At 40.9% G+C, this 17266-nt stretch overlaps 1 protein-coding gene across 1 annotated transcript in view; it reads left to right on the forward strand.

Moving 5' to 3' along the window:
* The window catches only part of SND1 (staphylococcal nuclease and tudor domain containing 1), a 1835638-nt gene that overhangs the window by 946428 nt on the left and 871944 nt on the right, over positions 1–17266 (forward strand). The window lies entirely within an intron of this gene.

The raw sequence follows: 17266 nt of genomic DNA on the forward strand, positions 1-17266 counted from the left end.
GTTGACCCACTTGCCAATTGAGGATAAAACAATGTATTAGTAAACACATCTAGGAAAGGTTGAACCTTCAGTTATTTAGAGCAGACAGTCTTTCATCTCAAATCTCAGTCGACTTTGCTGCAGCCTTTGGCAAAAGTGCCTGTTTTCTTTTGGATAAAATGGTGCAATGTTATCCTGCCCTCCCTTCCAACCCCCAGTAAAAGTGCATTTTTTCAGACTCTTGCATGGTGAAAACAGCTAATACAGATTATCAAATCTACTATATGATTTAAGGCCATTTCCTATGAAAAAATGGACTTCCTAGTTCTTAGTTTTCTTTAAGTTAAAAAAGACACATTCAGCCCATTCCTCTCTGTACAAAATAATATACTTTGTGTGTGTTATATGTATGTATGTATGTGAATATATATATATCATCCAACATAAATGTTATAATTGTTACTCTATTAGATATGCATGCCCCGTCGTCTCCTCGGTGTGTGTGTGTATATATATATATATATATATATGTATAAAATGTGTATGTGTATGTCAGTTTATATTTAAATATGTGAAGTAAAAAAACATCTAGAACCGCGGGGGGGGGGGGGGGGGGGCGGTGAATAATGATTCAAAAAGAAGCTGTCCGCACAATAATACTGTTACATTACAATATTAAATTTAAAAAAAACCCCAAAACTTTTATGGACTAATAGTACTGCTGTCGTAATGCTGTTGTAATAAGAACTGGAGCATAAAAAAATGTTCTCCTTAGTTCATGTTTTCATCAAAGACACAGGGTATTATTTTTTGTTTTATTTTATATATGCAGTAAAATCCAAAAAGATGTGGCATGTAGAATATCCAAAAGACTTCTAAGCTGCTTTGGACATAGGGGTTACACATTCAACCCATCCTCTCTGAAGCAGATGTCTTCCTTGAGACATGGACTGTTTGGAGGGAAGACATCTGCTTCAGGGAAGCAGTCAGCTTGTTAGAAACTTCACACCGCTTGCACCTCACTCCACACGCTGATTCCACTGCAAAGAAACAAAAACTGACCAAGTTTATATATTGCACAGCGGATGTGCCCCCTTTACTGGAAATGCACGAGCCTTGATGAAGAGGTGATAACTCTGGGAGGCTCCTCACAAATGTATTAAGTTAGCCAGTCAAAAAGGTATCGCCTACAACTTGTGTATCCAGGAGGACTAACGCCTCAGCCGCAATTAATGCTTGACGAAGCTGTTAGAAATAAAGAAACACAGAGCTGCTTGTGTGACGGATTCCTTGTAACTTGAATTGTCTGTCCTGCATTGCAGAAGGTCTGTTTTCCTGTCATGTGATCGCCTCTGAAATCAATCTGCCTTGGGCTGAATCCTCAAATCTTTGTAGCTGTATATGTATGTATATATGTATATATATATATATATATGCTTAAATATGACTCTATGCTACAACTTCCCTCCCTACTGGCCCATATAAACATGCAGAACCAATCCAAAGCACGTAATTTAACCTGTACAATTTAACAACCAAACTATGTTTATAACGAATAAGATAAATATGTTAACAAGTATTTGAATTTTTGAACACACTGTTAAACATAGAAACTTTGTAAACCGTTGTGATGGCGAAACCGAGCGACGGTATATAAAACTCGATAAATAAATTTTAAATTGCTATCTGCTAGCATGGTGGAGTGACCCCTATTTTCCTATTCTACCTCGCTCATGATTTTGTAGACCTCTCTCATATTCCCTCTCAGTTGTCGTCTCTTCAGATAAAGAGCCCTAACCTCTTTAGCCTTTCTTGATAGGAAAATCATTCATCCCCGTTATCATTTTTATTGTCCTTCTCTGCACCTTTTCTGGTTCAGCCACTTCTTTTTTGAGATGTGATGACCACAGTTGTATACAATAACTCAGGTGAGGTTGCACCATAGATCAATACAGAGGCATTATGATATTCTCAGTTTTTATTCTCCTTTCCTTTCTGAGTAATTTCCTAACGTTCTGTTTGGGTTTTGTTTTTTTTTTCAACACTGCCAACACGCCGAGCTGAGGATATCGACATTATTCTCAGTAATGACTCCAAGATTCCTTTTTCATGGATGGTGATTCCTAAATTTGGGACCCAGCAATGTATACCTATGGTTAGGATTTATTTTCCTTATGTGCATCACTTTGCACTTGTCCACGTTAAATTTAATTTGCCATTTAGATGCATGGCCCCCAGTCTCACAAGGTCCCTCTGCAACTCTTCATTTTCTGCAGATGTTCTAACAACTTTGAATAATTGTGTTAATCACTTCCTTGCGATCTGTCCAGATTATTTATGAATGTGCTAAACATCACAAGTCCAGGAGATAACCCTGGGGCATTCCACTATTTACCTTTCTCCATTGGGAAAACTAGCCATTTAGTTCTATTCTCTGTTTTTGTCTTTCAACCAGTTAGCAGTCCATAATAGGAGATTGCCTCCTATCCCGTGACGTCTTGATTTCCTGAGGAGTCTGTCATGAGGGGCAGTTCCGATACTGGTCTGGTTAAATTTGTGCCCTGGGAGCAGGATACAACATATTTTGCTGCCTATATCTTGCTGTTCTTCTCTCGTTTCCCCCAGGATTATTTGGATGTTTTTCCAGGTCATTCTTTAAAAAAAAAATAATAATAATAATTTGATTTCTCTTTTAGTCTTGGGAAGTGTGCATCTCTGATACCTGTTTTGGCAATAGTACAGGGAGGGAAACATTTCTGTTCCTATTTCCCTCTGTGTTGCATTGCATGGCAGAGTCTGGCTTTTTGGAGTTTACAGTTGTTTTTATCCGCATATTACTAGTTTGTGGTATCTTACTCTGTATTTGGTGAGGCTCTGTTTTTGCACGTGTGACTCAGTAAGGTATTCTGCTAGCTGTATAGTCCTCTGTTAGTGACTCTATAGCTGTCCAGCTTGTTTTGTTTTCCAATCTGTACCTCCCAGTAGGAGATATATTGGTGTTACAGGATATGTTTGAATGTTTGCAGTGTTTGCTTTTTCATGGGTAGGATTTTTTGCTGTTTGACTTCTGGAATTAGTGCTGTTTGGTATGACGGATTTGCTACATAGGTGCTGAATGTGTTTTCTTGCAGGGTATTGTTACTTCACAGAGTGCCTTGTAATGGAGTGAGTTTGTGTCTCTTACTGAGAAGACACCAGAATTTGAATGTTCTTTTTTTATATGGCGAATAGTATGGAGAAGCATCCTATTTCTGCTCTGCACCCATTATTAGGGATGCGTCTGTAGAGTGTTTACAGATGTTGGATTTCTATGGACGATCTGTCCCATTCTTTATAGTTTGAGGTTAATGATAGACCCCCAGACCTCACCCCCACATTAGAAGATTGGTTAATAATATCAATAATTTGAAAGGTAGTATTACTGATGCAGATGCCATGGAATAAACTGTCAAGCCTTTCACCACAAGGGTGGCAACAGTTGAGTTTGAGGTATTTGTAAACCATTTTGGTTTTCTGGGTTGGATTGCTGGTCATCTACTATCAAAATTATTATGACTGGTCAGTATTGCTAAGCTTTCTCTTTGACGAGATGGCACTTCTTATCGTCTGCCCATAATGCCAAAGAGGGCTCAGTAGTCTGTGTCTTTCTGCTGAGTGCCAGTGGATCCCACCATAAATAACAGCCATCAGTCATCTTTTTGACATTCCAGCATGGCTGGTTGGCTGGTCAGTGGGTCTCTCCCTCTCCTCTGTGAGCTCCTCTTTTGAGGGCTGTTGTCTCTTCCCTGCTCCTTATTGCCTTGCTTGACTCGGTATTAATGCCTTGGCATAGAGCCTTTGTTGGCAGTATTTATGCTTTTTTTGTTTGCAGGCTGAAACCCAGTCCCCCAGAGCCACAAAGAAAATAATTGGAACGGACCTTCAAGTGGCTTTGTGCTTTCTAGTATTCTCGATCCAACTAAACACAACATCCTCCAGCCAGTCGGGTTTTCAGGATATCCACACTGAATAGCATTGCCTCCACAAACATGCAAAATTTCTCTCATGCATATTCATTGTGATTATCTTGAAAACCCGACTGGCTGGGGGGTTCACAGGACAGGGTTGGGAACCACTGGTATAGACCCATTCTAAATAGTCGGGAGTCAGCAATTTCCGTTCATTCATATTGAAGCTTCGAGAGATTCAGATTCCCTTTCTCTATCTTGTATATCAGGTTTTAAAGTCTGAACAGCAGGACGTAATTTGGTCTTTATTTTTTTTTTCCCCATCATGGTCTGGTTGGTACTCTCCTTTCAGAAAGTATGCCTGGGCTGCATAGTAATTCTCACCATTACGAGAGCTTAGAGGGGCATTCTCGCCAAGGTATACACTATCGGGCCAATTTTATAAGCCCTGTGCGCATAAAAGTCAGGAGTTATGTGCGTGGCTGGGCCCTGTGTGCGCCGCGCGCATCCCCGATACGTGCCAAAGTACTGGGCCTAAACAAAGGGTGGAGGCCCGGACAGCGCACAAAGGTAGGCAGCCAGAGTGCGGGAGGTACTTCTGCCTCCAAAGGAGCAGTAAGTATAACAATAAAATTTTAGATAGTTAGGATAGGTTTAGGGGTTGGGGAGGAAGGTTAGGGTAAGGCTAGGGAATTGGAAAAACCAAAATCGCGTCTTCGCACGTAAATTAACCACACACACGCGGAAGAGGCCACCTGCCCGCATATGAGTGGGTGGATATTAAAATCCAGCACGTGTGGGAATAAAATAGCTGCGTCTTTGTGCACGCCAGAAACTGTGAGCATGTCTTTTTAAAAACCTACCCCTATAACCTGCTCATTGGCTGTCTGTAGCAGTGGCAGTCTTTCCCCACCTCCCCAATTACCTGATTGCAAGACCATATCAAAATTCAGAAGATACAGGGGAACCATGTTTCTCATAGCTCCCTATTGACCCAGACAGATTTGATTCACACTTCTTTGGGAGAAATCCATCAGTGATCTCTGTGGCACACCTAATCTGAGAGCAGAGAGCATAATGCTATAGCCATATCCCAGCTGGAACCTGGCACAAAGCTTGACTGGAAGAAAACATTGACCAGATTCCAGTATTCGCTGTTGTAAAACTTTCTGGCCCAGGGGAGGCTGAAATTTAAGTAAATCATTGGCCCTGAGTATCCTCAGACACTGAGCTTCTCAGCAGTCAATAGAGGACAATAAGCCTATTTGATACTCTTCCAAATCAGCCACTGAGAAGTGCTTTGGTAGATTTTCTGTATCAGGAAATGTTGCATTCTTCTTAGGGGCCCCTGGGCCCAACCCAGTTCATCTCTGTGTATTTTCCTGATCTCCCAAGAGTTGGAGAGGTTCAGTACCATTGTAAACATGAGCATTATATAAGGACCTGGTAAGGTAAAGCTTGATTATGATTTCCCTTGGAACATTGGTTCCTTTTAGAAGAGGGCAGGCTGTGCTCCCTAGACTAAGGGATTATGTTTGCGTAGAGATCTTCCCAGTGATTAGTGTGTCTTAGTCTTCATAGAGGAAGCCCACTTCCAATATCACATACCGTATTTTGGCCTCATATCTGCACCCTACATGTGACAAAATGCCTTGCATAGGTACCTGTACACCTATGTGAATTGATGGTATAGGTTTTCCCCCTGGTCCTCAAGGAGGTGCTACAGAGTTAATGAGCAAATGGGTGTTGGTATTGCCAGAGTTGATTATCATTTTCCTTATATCAAACCTGAAACTTCTGACCTAATAGGATGTATAAAACCTCTGCTTGATGTGACTCTAGCAAAAGTCATTCTTCTGCATAAGAGGATTAAAATATGTTGCAGAGAGGATAAGAACAAGTCAGCAGGGGACAAGTCATATTAATTCTTATGAAATCAACTGTATGTGATTCCTCTGTGGCACATTTCACAATCCAGTTGGTGGATTCTAGCCACTTAGCATCTCGGGGGCAACATCTGTAGCACCCAACCATGAGGGACTCAGCCCTGGTGGCTAATTCACTTTGTTCTTCTAGTACAAATTGTCCTGACTATAGATGTGTCCAACGTTGTTTGGGGAGATTATATAGAGGGACTCTGCACCCAGGGTCTCTGGTCTGCTTTGGAGGATTTTCATCAGAGAAACTTCCTCTAGCAAATGGCAGTAAGATTTGCCCTAAAGACTTTTGAAGTTCGAATGGCTGACAAATTTGTCCTCATCCAGATGTTCAGGTTGCTCACAACTTTAAAACTTGTGCTAATTCAGCCCCCTTTTTGTACCCATTACCCAGGGCTTAATTTCTGACAGAATAACTCAGAACCTCATTCTTTTTTCTGGAACCCAAGAAAGCAGAGCAGAGTCAGCAGTGTATGTCATCAGTAATTGTGTGGATAATTTATGGTCCCTCAGCCCTTGCAGAAGCAGAGAAGAGCAGAGAGTGTTGGAGCTGCTATCCTGAGACAAGAGCGGTCAAATGGCTTTGATTTTTGTGTATTTTTCCCAGCACAATTTAGGAGGCTGTGAGTGACAACAGCCAAGGTAAAAAATAAATAAATAAAAAAGTGTAGGGTGAATGCCTGTCAGCCCCATTGCTTCTGCCACTCCTGAGTGTATTGGCTTCTTGCTTATCACATCGTTATCCCAGGCCCTGCTGCTTTTGCTGCTGGTGACCACACTGGTGAGGGTGACAGGGCCAAGAGAGCAAATGAGGAGATGTGTGGAGGGGAAGGAATGAGTGAAGAGATCAAAGGGAGGGGAAGGAGAGTGAGTCGTGGGATATGAGAGGATGAAAGAGTGAGTGAAAGGATCAGAAGGGCTGTGGGTTATGTGAGGGAGAGGAGAAAAGAGTGAGTCAGGATCAAAGGTGCTGCAGGGTGTGAATGAAGGACTATGAGATGTAAGTGAGGTGATCAGAGTGGGGGGCAGTCTGAGTGAAGTGATTGGAAGGGGTGGGGAGAGAAGAGAGCGAGGGAGGGAAACAGCATTGCTCTCTTCCTTTCACCTTACTTTTCAATATATCTGGAAAGAAATACGACAAGTGAGGTAATCAAATTTGCAGATGATACAAAATTGTTCAGAGTAGTTAAATCACAAGCAGATTGTGATAAATTGCAGGAAGACCTTGTGAGACTGGAAAATTGGGCATCGAAATGGCAGATGAAATTTAGTGTGGATAAGTGCAAGGTGATGCATATAGGGAAAAAAAACCCTTGCTATAGTTACACAATGTTAGGTTCCATATTAGGTGCTACCACCCAAGAAAGAGATCTAGGCATCATAGTGGATAACACATTGAAATCGTCAGCTCAGTGTGCTGCGGCAGTCAAAAAAGCCAACAGAATGTTGGGAGTTATTAGAAAGGGAATGGTGAATAAAACAGAAAATGTCATAATGCCTCTGTATCGCTTCATGGTGAGACCGCACCTTGAATACTCTGTACAATTCTGGTCGCCGCATCTCAAAAAAAGATGATATTGCGATGGAGAAGGTACAGAGAAGGGTGACCAAAATGATAAGGGGATGGAACAGCTCCCCTATGAGGAAAGACTAAAGAGGTTAGGATTTTTCAGCTTGGAGAAGAGACGGCTGAGGGGGGATATGATAGAGATGTTTAAAATCATGAGAGGTCTAGAACGGGTAGATGTGAATCGGTTATTTACTCTTTCGGATAATAGAAGGACTAGGGGGCACTCCATGAAGTTAGCATGGGGCACATTTAAAACTAATCGGCGAAAGTTCTTTTTCACTCAACGCACAATTAAACTCTGGAATTTGTTGCCAGAGGATGTGGTTAGTGCAGTTAGTATAGCTGTGTTTAAAAAAGCATTGGATAAGTGCTTGGAGGAGAAGTCCATTACCTGCTATTAATTAAGTTGACTTAGAAAATAGCCACTGCTATTACTAGCAATGGTAACAATGAATAGACTTAGTTTTTGGGTACTTGCCAGGTTCTTATGGCCTGGATTGGCCACTGTGGGAAACAGGATGCTGGGCTTGATGGACCCTTGGTCTGACCCAGTATGGCATCTTCTTAAGAAGCAAAGAGCAGGCCATGCTTTTGAATTCTGGGCCCCACAACCCGTGTCTAAGGAGACTGAGAACAGTGGACAATGCACACCAGTCTGCTCCTTCCCCTGAAAGCAGCAGTGAGCCACCTTGAAGAGGACGCCTGTACTTTACTGCCCAAGGAGGAAAGTTGCTGCAGAGGGGGATTTTCCAGGGAGAGGAGGGACTCAAGGATCATCAGGGATAGTGGGTTAGACTTAGGAGATTTAGGACCACTAAGGAATTTATTGGGGGGGGGGGGGGGGGGGGGAGGGCTGGGGATGGAGGATCGGGATCACTAGGGCAGAGGAGGATGGTGTTAGAAACAGCCCCATTGTCTCTGTCCACCTTCTCCTTACCACAGTAATCCTGTAGCTCCAAGCACCTTCACCTACCAGTGTTCATCGAACATATGAAGAGTGTGAAGAATGTGGTCGGGTATGTATCTGTGAGATAGAGAGTCCACCCCTTTTGCACAGGTCACACCTGACCCTGTCCTTGCCCTTCTCCCTTCCTCTCTATCATTCTACTTTCTTTTCATCTACAGATTAAGCCCTGCAATTTAAAATTCTTATATCTCATTAAATCCAATAAATTGCCCAGTGCTACTGAGATACAGTAGTAGAGGATAGCTTATTGTGTCAGGGATAAGTTAACCTTTTACCTTGCATCAGAGACGGTGCTAGCTTCTCTAGAGCCCTGTAAGGTTGTAAATTAACCCATTTTGGACTAGCAAGGCATTCCCTTACAGTTTGGTAACTTAATGCAATTAAGGTTCACATTGGTGAAATTGGTGCTTTTTGCCAACATCTTTGTCTTTGCCTTTAGTGAAGCTGCTGTGTTATAGAATCTCAGCTTGGTGCTCACCCATTTATTACAAGCTCCTTGGGCTCTTGTACCTGGCCTGGAAGGTCATAATTTTGGTGGAAATCACTTTGCCATGCGGACTCGATGAGCTTCAGACCCCAGTGTTACACTAAATTTTTGTTATAGGGTGGCTGTGCCTAACATTGCAATTCAAATTGCAGGTGACCTGTGACCACCTCTTTCGAGAGGACCAAAGTCCCCAGGTAGTCCACGCAGCTGCTGGTTTGTTTGATATCAATAAACATGAAATTGCCACAGCCAGAAGCTACTCTTCTCTTGGACTGTGACTTGTACCCTTTTCATCACACATGGGAAGACTTGGGTTTGACGTGGCTTGTCAAGGATCACGGTGCTGAATCCTTGATAGCATTGGTAGCAAAGCTGCAGCCCAGGATGTTCTCCATAAGATTGTATCTCACTGCTTTTTCAACGAGGGCTGACAGTGTGATTGAGTTTTGAACAGTCTGTCCTATGGAGTCTCTGAGGTATAGAACCCAACTCCAACCTTCCAAGGGTTGTTAATTTGGTTCAGACTGCCATTAGCCATCCCTCCCCCCACCAAAAAAAAAACCAAAAACCCAGTAAATGTTAGATTTGCCTGTCATCACCCAAAACAGTATTGCCTCTTGGCACTATATTGTTTTACTCTCCTCTTTTTTTTTTTTTTTTTTAAGTAGCTTGGGAGTCCCCATATGTGAAGACTGCCATCCTTCTTGCCGTTGAAGAAAGTGAAGTTACTTACTTGTAACAGGGAACCTTCTCATCTCCCCTTGGTTTCTCCAAGCCTTAAGCTTTATTATGGAATATGGGGCTTTGCAATGGATGTAGGAGAGTGGCTAGGGCTCTACATGCCCCGAAGGCCATTCTGAAAGATTCTAGAATTGCATGTTCCGCTAGTGTTTTGGAGCAGTTTGCAAGCAGTTAAAATAAAACTTTAGAGCAACCCTTCCCCCTCCACCCCATCTTTGGATATGCTGCTCATTTTTACAGCGAGTGGCGTGGCGCGCGATAGCGTTCATAATGCAGTGGGAATGATACGGTTGGTGAATGTGTTATTAGATTTATTGGATTTTGTCTTGAACAAGATACAAACAACATAATAAACAAGAGAGAGAAAAAGGCAATCAGAATATTTGACATCCCTGCTGAACACTAACTAAGGCAGAGTTTATGAAAACTATAACTGGCTACATTAATTTCTCTTAAAGGTAAAGAATTACAGGTAATGCTTTATGGCAGTGGTTCCTAAACTTTTTTTCTGCCTATCACGCAACCCCCTTTGGCATCTAACCTCATTTTCTGGATGCTGCCGTTTGACTGTTAGATTTTACTTGCAATGGCATTAGCATGCTCCCCTCCCCTGAGCCCATCAGCATACCTGCATATTTCTTAGGTGTCACACCTAGAGTGGCAAGGTGAGAATTTTATTCAGCATGTCCTGGTACTCCTGCTATTGGAAGAATTGTGAGGGTAGCCTGGGTACATGCCACCAACAAGTTAAAGGGGTTCAAACTGTCAGCATCTGCTTGCAAGGAAGGACTATCAACAGCTACATCACAGCTTTTGGCACTCACATATACCAGAAAATGTTGAGTGAATTACCCCTTCTGCATGGATATTTTCTCTTCCAATTGTCTGGAATGGTGCTGCCATCTCAAGAAAAGGACCTCCTTCCTGCCCTATTCATAACCCCTGAGTGACACTCTAAAGTCCATGGATCAAACTTGGGGTGCCACTGCTTTACAGCACTGACTTGAAACACCCTTCACTGCTTTTCTCTTTATCTTTTTAATACCATGAGGATCAATTAAAGGAAAAGGCTTGATTTTTAATGTCATCAAACTAAAAATGGAACAAATCCCCTCTCCGTGAATACTTGATTAATCAATGCACTGCATGTAAATCTACCTCATGTATATTCAGTATGAATATCCTGAAAATCAGGCCTGTTTATGGTTTTTGAGGACTGGGATTGGCACCCCTGTGATAGGTTTCACAAATCATGAGTTGGGTAGAATGGGTAAATAAAGGATGGTTATGCACCTTTTCAAATAATACTAAAACAAAGGAATAATCCATGAAACTAATAACCTGCAGATTTAAAACAAATCATAGAAAGTATTTTTTCACTCAATGCACAATCAAGCTGTGGAATCAGTTATCTGAGAACATAGTCAAGGTGACTAACATAACAGGATTTAAAAGCAATTTAGACAAATTCCTTGAGGAAAGGTCCATAAAACATTATATAGGCAGGTGGATTTGGGAAAGTCATTGTTATCCATGGGAGTGAATAACTGGCAATAGATCTATTTATGAGCTTTTACCGGTACTTATGACCCAGACTGGCCACTGTCCGAGACAGGATGCGGTGCTGGATAAACCTTGGTCTGACCAAGAATGGCATATCTTACCTTATGTTCTCCTGAGCTAGTTCTGTTCAAAGCCATTCTAAATAGGAATATCTTGATCATCTGTTCTAGGAGAGGAGCAAACTAACAATGGATGTTTTCTCTCTGTTGGTGGACAGGTCTTATGTATGCATGCATATCCTCCAATATTCTGGTTGTGAATACCTTAACAAAACTCAGAAGAGATCAAGGAACTATCATATTCATTGCTTCTTATTGGCGGAGATAGATTTGATTTCCACTCATAATATTATGATTGTATTTTCTTTATATTTTATTGATTATATACAGAAATTGTGAACCGCTGTGAAGGTAAATACCAAACATGGGTATATAAAACTGAATAAATAAATAAATTTGGGATCTATCCAACAGAAATGCAATCAGGTTGAACAATTTCCAAACATTGACCTTGTATTAAGGAACACTATTTCATCCCAACATCCAGTCTTTGGCCTTCACAGCCTGAATGCTGAGAGGGAAATAATTAGGTCCTTTGGATTCTCTGAAGTGTCAGATATCATTCTTGCTTCTAGAAAGGTATTCATCAGAAAATGTTATGGGTTTGTATATAGCAACCCACTTTGGAATGCTACTTCAACTCTGGAGTTCCCAATTAGTCTAAAGCAACACTTAGTGAATGCCCTTCTCCACCCACAGGCTCCTTCACAAAGTAAAAACCAACTAGGTCACAACAGAAATTCACAGCAAGACATTAACAAAGCTCAGTCTTCATTGCTACCCTGTGTGGCTGGGTAGGTACCCCTCAACAGAAAAATTTAACCCCTAGCTAGAATTTAGAATCACTGAAGCTGAGCTGCTGTAAGTGAGTGGTCAGTGAGTTTTTTTAGCAAGGTGAATTTCTGTGCTATCATGGACCCTCGCTCCAATTTTTTCTGCTCAGCACTTCTTGTTGTCTGTTACAATCTTCTTGCTGGAGCTCCTGCACTGGTGATGTCCCAGAAAATGTAAAGGGGAAATAGGGTAGACTGAGCAGTAATCTCAGGAAATATTTATTTTCAGAAAGGATAGTGGATACATGGAACAGCCTCCTGGTGGAGACGAGGACAGTGTCTGATTTCAAGAAAGCATGGGACAAACACAGGAGACCTCTGAGGGAGTGGTGCAGTTTTGTGGATGGGCAGACAAGATGGACCATATAGTCTTTTTCTACTGTCATGTTTTGTGTTACAATGATTTTGTATTTCCAATTTAGGGTGGTGCATTCCATAGCATGGTGAGTGGTATCTGACTCATGAATAGCTGGTACCTAGTTGCTAGGTGCTTCCAGTTGATAAGCAAGTCCTAGACACCTAATTGGGTATGACTGATTTGCTGTCATACCTTAATTGGTTAGTATTCACTTCAAGCCTGATTGGATGGTAGGGGCATCCTGCTTACGTTAAGAGTTCATTGTCATGTCTTATTTGGCTAGAGTTCACTTTAAGCCTTATTTGACTAGCAGCATGACCTATTTATTTATTTATTTATTTATTTAACATTTTTCTATACCGACCTTCAAGGTTAAATACCATATCAGGTCGGTTTACATCGAACAGGGGTAGATCAGTGTAACATAACATAACAAAGGAACAACTTTTTATAATTAGTGGAGGTAAAGCAGAAAAGTAAGAAAGTTACATAATAACAAGGACCATGAACTAGGAAGCTGAATTCAGCTGGAAAAAGAGAAACCTTAAGAATGTATTAAATTAAAATACTAGGAGACTAGTAACTGATGAGAATATTGAAGGGGCGAAGTTCCAAATTCAATGCTGAGTAGTTGTAGTTGTCTAGTGAAAGTTTGAAGGATCAGGGAAGGCTTGTAAGAAGATGAGGTCAAAGTACTTTTAGATGAGGTCAAAGTACTTTTCTTAGTTCTGCATCTGCAGTTGGTTATCTAGACATCTTCTTGTGATGTGTTGAGTTCTTTGTTTATAATTGGCTGATCCAGCTCCTTGCAATGGTAACTTAGATCTTTGTGACAGCCTCTTTGATACTTTCTGCCTAACACAGAAATTCTTATGCAGCTCAACCCAGAGTATACTAATCATTTATATCCCTCCCTAACAGGTTTCTGACTTTCTGCTAAGTTTACAATAATACACATATATGTATGTGGTTGAAAACTTTTATTTACAGGAAACATCTGTATGTGGGGAAAAAAGCAGAAGAAGCTAACTATGAGACAGTTTTATCTTTTAAGCTTCAGTCAGAAGAAAATATATAATCAATAAAGTATATATATAAACAATCACTAGGTGTAACTTTTAGATATATCTCATTGGTGTACCTTTATAGGTGCAAATGGAGGAGGTTTGTCATCTGGTGTGAGGACAAAGTTCCAAATCCCTTCTCTTACCCCACACAGAAACTGCCTGAATATTTTCTGCATCTCTGAGTCTGGTCAGAAAATCAACTCTGAGTGTGATTTGTGCTTATCGCTGTCATGGAGAAGGAAATCCCATTTCTGTCCAACCTTTAATTTCCACTTTCATATGGGGCTTGCTTCAAATGTCTCTTGCTAATGTTAAGGGGAAATCAAATAGCCAAAATCAAATTTTAATAAGAAGGAAGGGAGTGTATGACAACATACTTGAGAGGCTATCTTCAAAAGTCTACAATGTAGGCCAATTGGCAAATATCCAAAAGCATTTTTAATCACAGTTCACAAGGCAAGCATATCTCTCACACACTTCAATTGTATCTTAGCAAGGAGCCACCTTTTGTGTCATGTGGCTTCAATGTAGTTCTTACCCAGTTGATGAAAGCTTTATTTAAGTTTTTAAATTCTTATAGGCTCAAGTATCTAACCTGAAAAGACACTTTTTTGTGATAGTTACTTCAGCCCAAAGAGATAATGAGCTCCAAACTCTAGCAATTTATCCACTTTATACTGTTTTCCCATAACAGGATGGTGCTATGCTCTCATCCAAAGTTCCTGCCTAAGGTAGTGTCACAGTTCCACTTTAACCAACCCAGTCGTTCCACCAACATTTTTTTCCCATGCCACATGTTAACAGATGTAACAAGCCCTTCACAGTTTGAGAGAGCTATCACTTTTTCTCTGGAGTAGACAAAAACTCATGGAATGTCCACCTAACCTTTTGTTCTTTTGACCCCAACTGGCCTGAGACTGCAGTAACCAAATGGTCAGTTTCCCGTTGGATAGCAAACTGCATTACCTCCTGTTATGCCCAGATAGATCTCACACTAGCAAGACATGTTAAGGGTCATAATGTTAATCATGGCAGCATTTGTGACTCAACTAAGGCTGGTCTCTGTTGGGGAGTTTTGCAAAACTGCAACATGGAGTTCATTCCACACATTCATATCCCATCACTATCTGAACACGGACTTCTAATATGACAGTAGATTTTGTCACTTTCTGTTAGGATCTGTTTTAAGTAGTAGAATCCAGCTCCATCCAACCTAGAGCCCATTTTATTACTTCAGGTTGCCTGCCTTGTTTAAAAGGAAAAAAAAGAATGTTGGAGAGATACCCATTCCAAGAAGGTTTTCATGGGTAATGATTCAGATGAACTGAACCAAATCACGGTGGACCTGGAAGATGTGGTAGGCCTGATTGACAAAATGAAGAGGAGTAAATCACCTGGATTGGATGGTATACACTCCAGGGTTCTGAAAGAACTAAAAAATAAAATTTCAGACCTATTTCAATTAATGTGTAAACTATCATTAAAATCATTTGATGTTCCAGAAGATTGGAAGATGGCCAATGTAACCCCTATATTTGAACAGGGATCCAGGGTTTATCTGGAAAACTATAAACCAGTGAGCCTGACTTCAGTGCCGGGAAAAATTGGGGAAAATGTGTAAAAGAATTAAATCATAAAACATTTATATAGTCATTGTTTGATAGGACACAGCCAACATGGATTTACCCAAGCGAAGTCTTGTCTCTCAAATCTCCTACATTTTTTTTGAAGGGGTGAATAAACATGTGGACAAAGGTGAACTGGTAGATGTGGTGTATTTTGTTTTTCAGAAGGTGTTCAACAAAGTCCCGCATGAGAGGCTTCTAAGAAAACTAAAAAGTCATGGGATAGGAGGCGATGCCCTTTTGTGGATTGCAAGATGGTTAAAGGACAGGAAACAGAGAGTAGGATTAAATGGTCAGTTTTCAAAGTAGAAAAAGGTAAACAGTGGAGTGCCTCAGAGACCTGTACTTGGACCGATGCTTTTCAATTTATTTATAAATGATCTGAAAAGGAGTACGACGAGTGAGGTGATCAGATTTGTGGATGGCACAAAATTACACAGAGTAGTTAAATCTCAAGTGGATTGTGATGAATTGCAGGAGGACCTTGTGAGACTGGAAGATTGGGCTTCCAAATGGCAGATTAAATTTAACGTGGACAAGTGCAAAGTGATGAATATAGGGAAATAAAATCCCTTGCTGTAGTTACACAATGGTAGGTTCGATCTTAAGAGTTACCATCCAGGAAATAGATCTAGGTGTCATAGTGAATAATACATTGAAATCGGCTCAGTATGCTGTGGCGATCAAAAAAGCAAACAGAATGTTAGGAATTATTAGGAAGGGAATGGCAAATAAAACAGAGGATGTCAGACCCATAAGGGAAGCTTATAAAGGATCTCTACACGCCCCTCCTAACAAAGCGGCACACTGGTCTTTTACCAGAGAACGGACCTTTTCTACAGCGGGACCCTCCATCTGGAAAGCCATACCCCCGGACCTCAGACAGGAATCCTGTCTTCTGACTTTCAAAAAAAAAAAACTTAAGACAAGGTTATTCAGACAAGCCTTCCCATAATCAAAGCCGGCTTTCTGCTATGCCACAGATCAGATATAGGCCTCAAATACCTGCCTTTGTTATAGTTGTAATTAGTTACTGAATTTCTCCCCCCTTCTGCTTTCTTAGTCCCAGTTACTTCCCCCTGTTTTATTGTAACTTTCGCTCCTGCCAGTTATGGTTAACATTGTTTTCCTCTCTGTTCTTTGTAAACCGATTTGATATGATCTTTATCATGAAAGTCGGTATAGAAAAGCTATAAATAAATAAATAAATAATGGCTCTGTATCGCTCCATGGTGAGACCACACCTTGAGTACTGCGTGCAATTCTGGTCACCGCATCTCAAAAAGGATATAACTGCACTGGAGAAAGTGCAGAAAAGGGTGACCAAAATAAGGGGCATGGAATGGCTGCCCTATGAGGAAATGCTAAAGAAGTTAGGGCTGTTCACTTTGGAGAAGACACTGAGGGGGGGATATGATAGAAGTCTACAAAACTGTGAAAGAACATGAACAAGTTAATATGAATAGGTTATTTACTTTCTCAGATAATAAAAGGACCAGGGGGCACTCCATGAAGTTAGCAAGTAGCTCATTTAAAACAAGTCAATTTTTTTCACTCAGTGCATAGTTAAACTCTGGAATTCCTTGCCAGGGGATGTGGTTACATCAGTTAGTGTAACTGGGTTTAAAAAGGTTTGGATAAGTTCCTAGAGGAAAAAATCCATAAACTATTAATTAATAAGCATTAGTAGCTTCTGATTTATCTAATGTTTAGGTACTTGCCAGGTACTTATGACTTGGATTGGCCACGGTTGGAAACAGGATACTGGGCCTGATGGACCCTTGGTCTGACCCAGTATGGCGCATGTATGTACTTATATACTATCACCAGTCACATGTACTCTTCCTTCTCTCCTTATGGAGTTCTGTGTATATATTTATTCAGTTTTATGCTAGTATATCAGATCAGGGGATGGGGTTCCTTGAAGTTGCTTGTAGAAAATGTTCCTGAAGTCTCTGGGAGAGGCTGTGTGGTGATGCATCTGATGATGTTACCCCCACATCTGTAACTTGTTATCCTGCTGTCCTTGGAGAACATCTGCTACTGGGAAGCACCTTTGTTTTATGATTATCCATTTTTTAAGGATAATAAAACACAACTGCTCTGATGGAAGAGCATGAACAATAAGATGGA

Source organism: Rhinatrema bivittatum, chromosome 9, assembly GCF_901001135.1.
Source record: "Rhinatrema bivittatum chromosome 9, aRhiBiv1.1, whole genome shotgun sequence".
NCBI lineage: Eukaryota > Metazoa > Chordata > Amphibia > Gymnophiona > Rhinatrematidae > Rhinatrema > Rhinatrema bivittatum.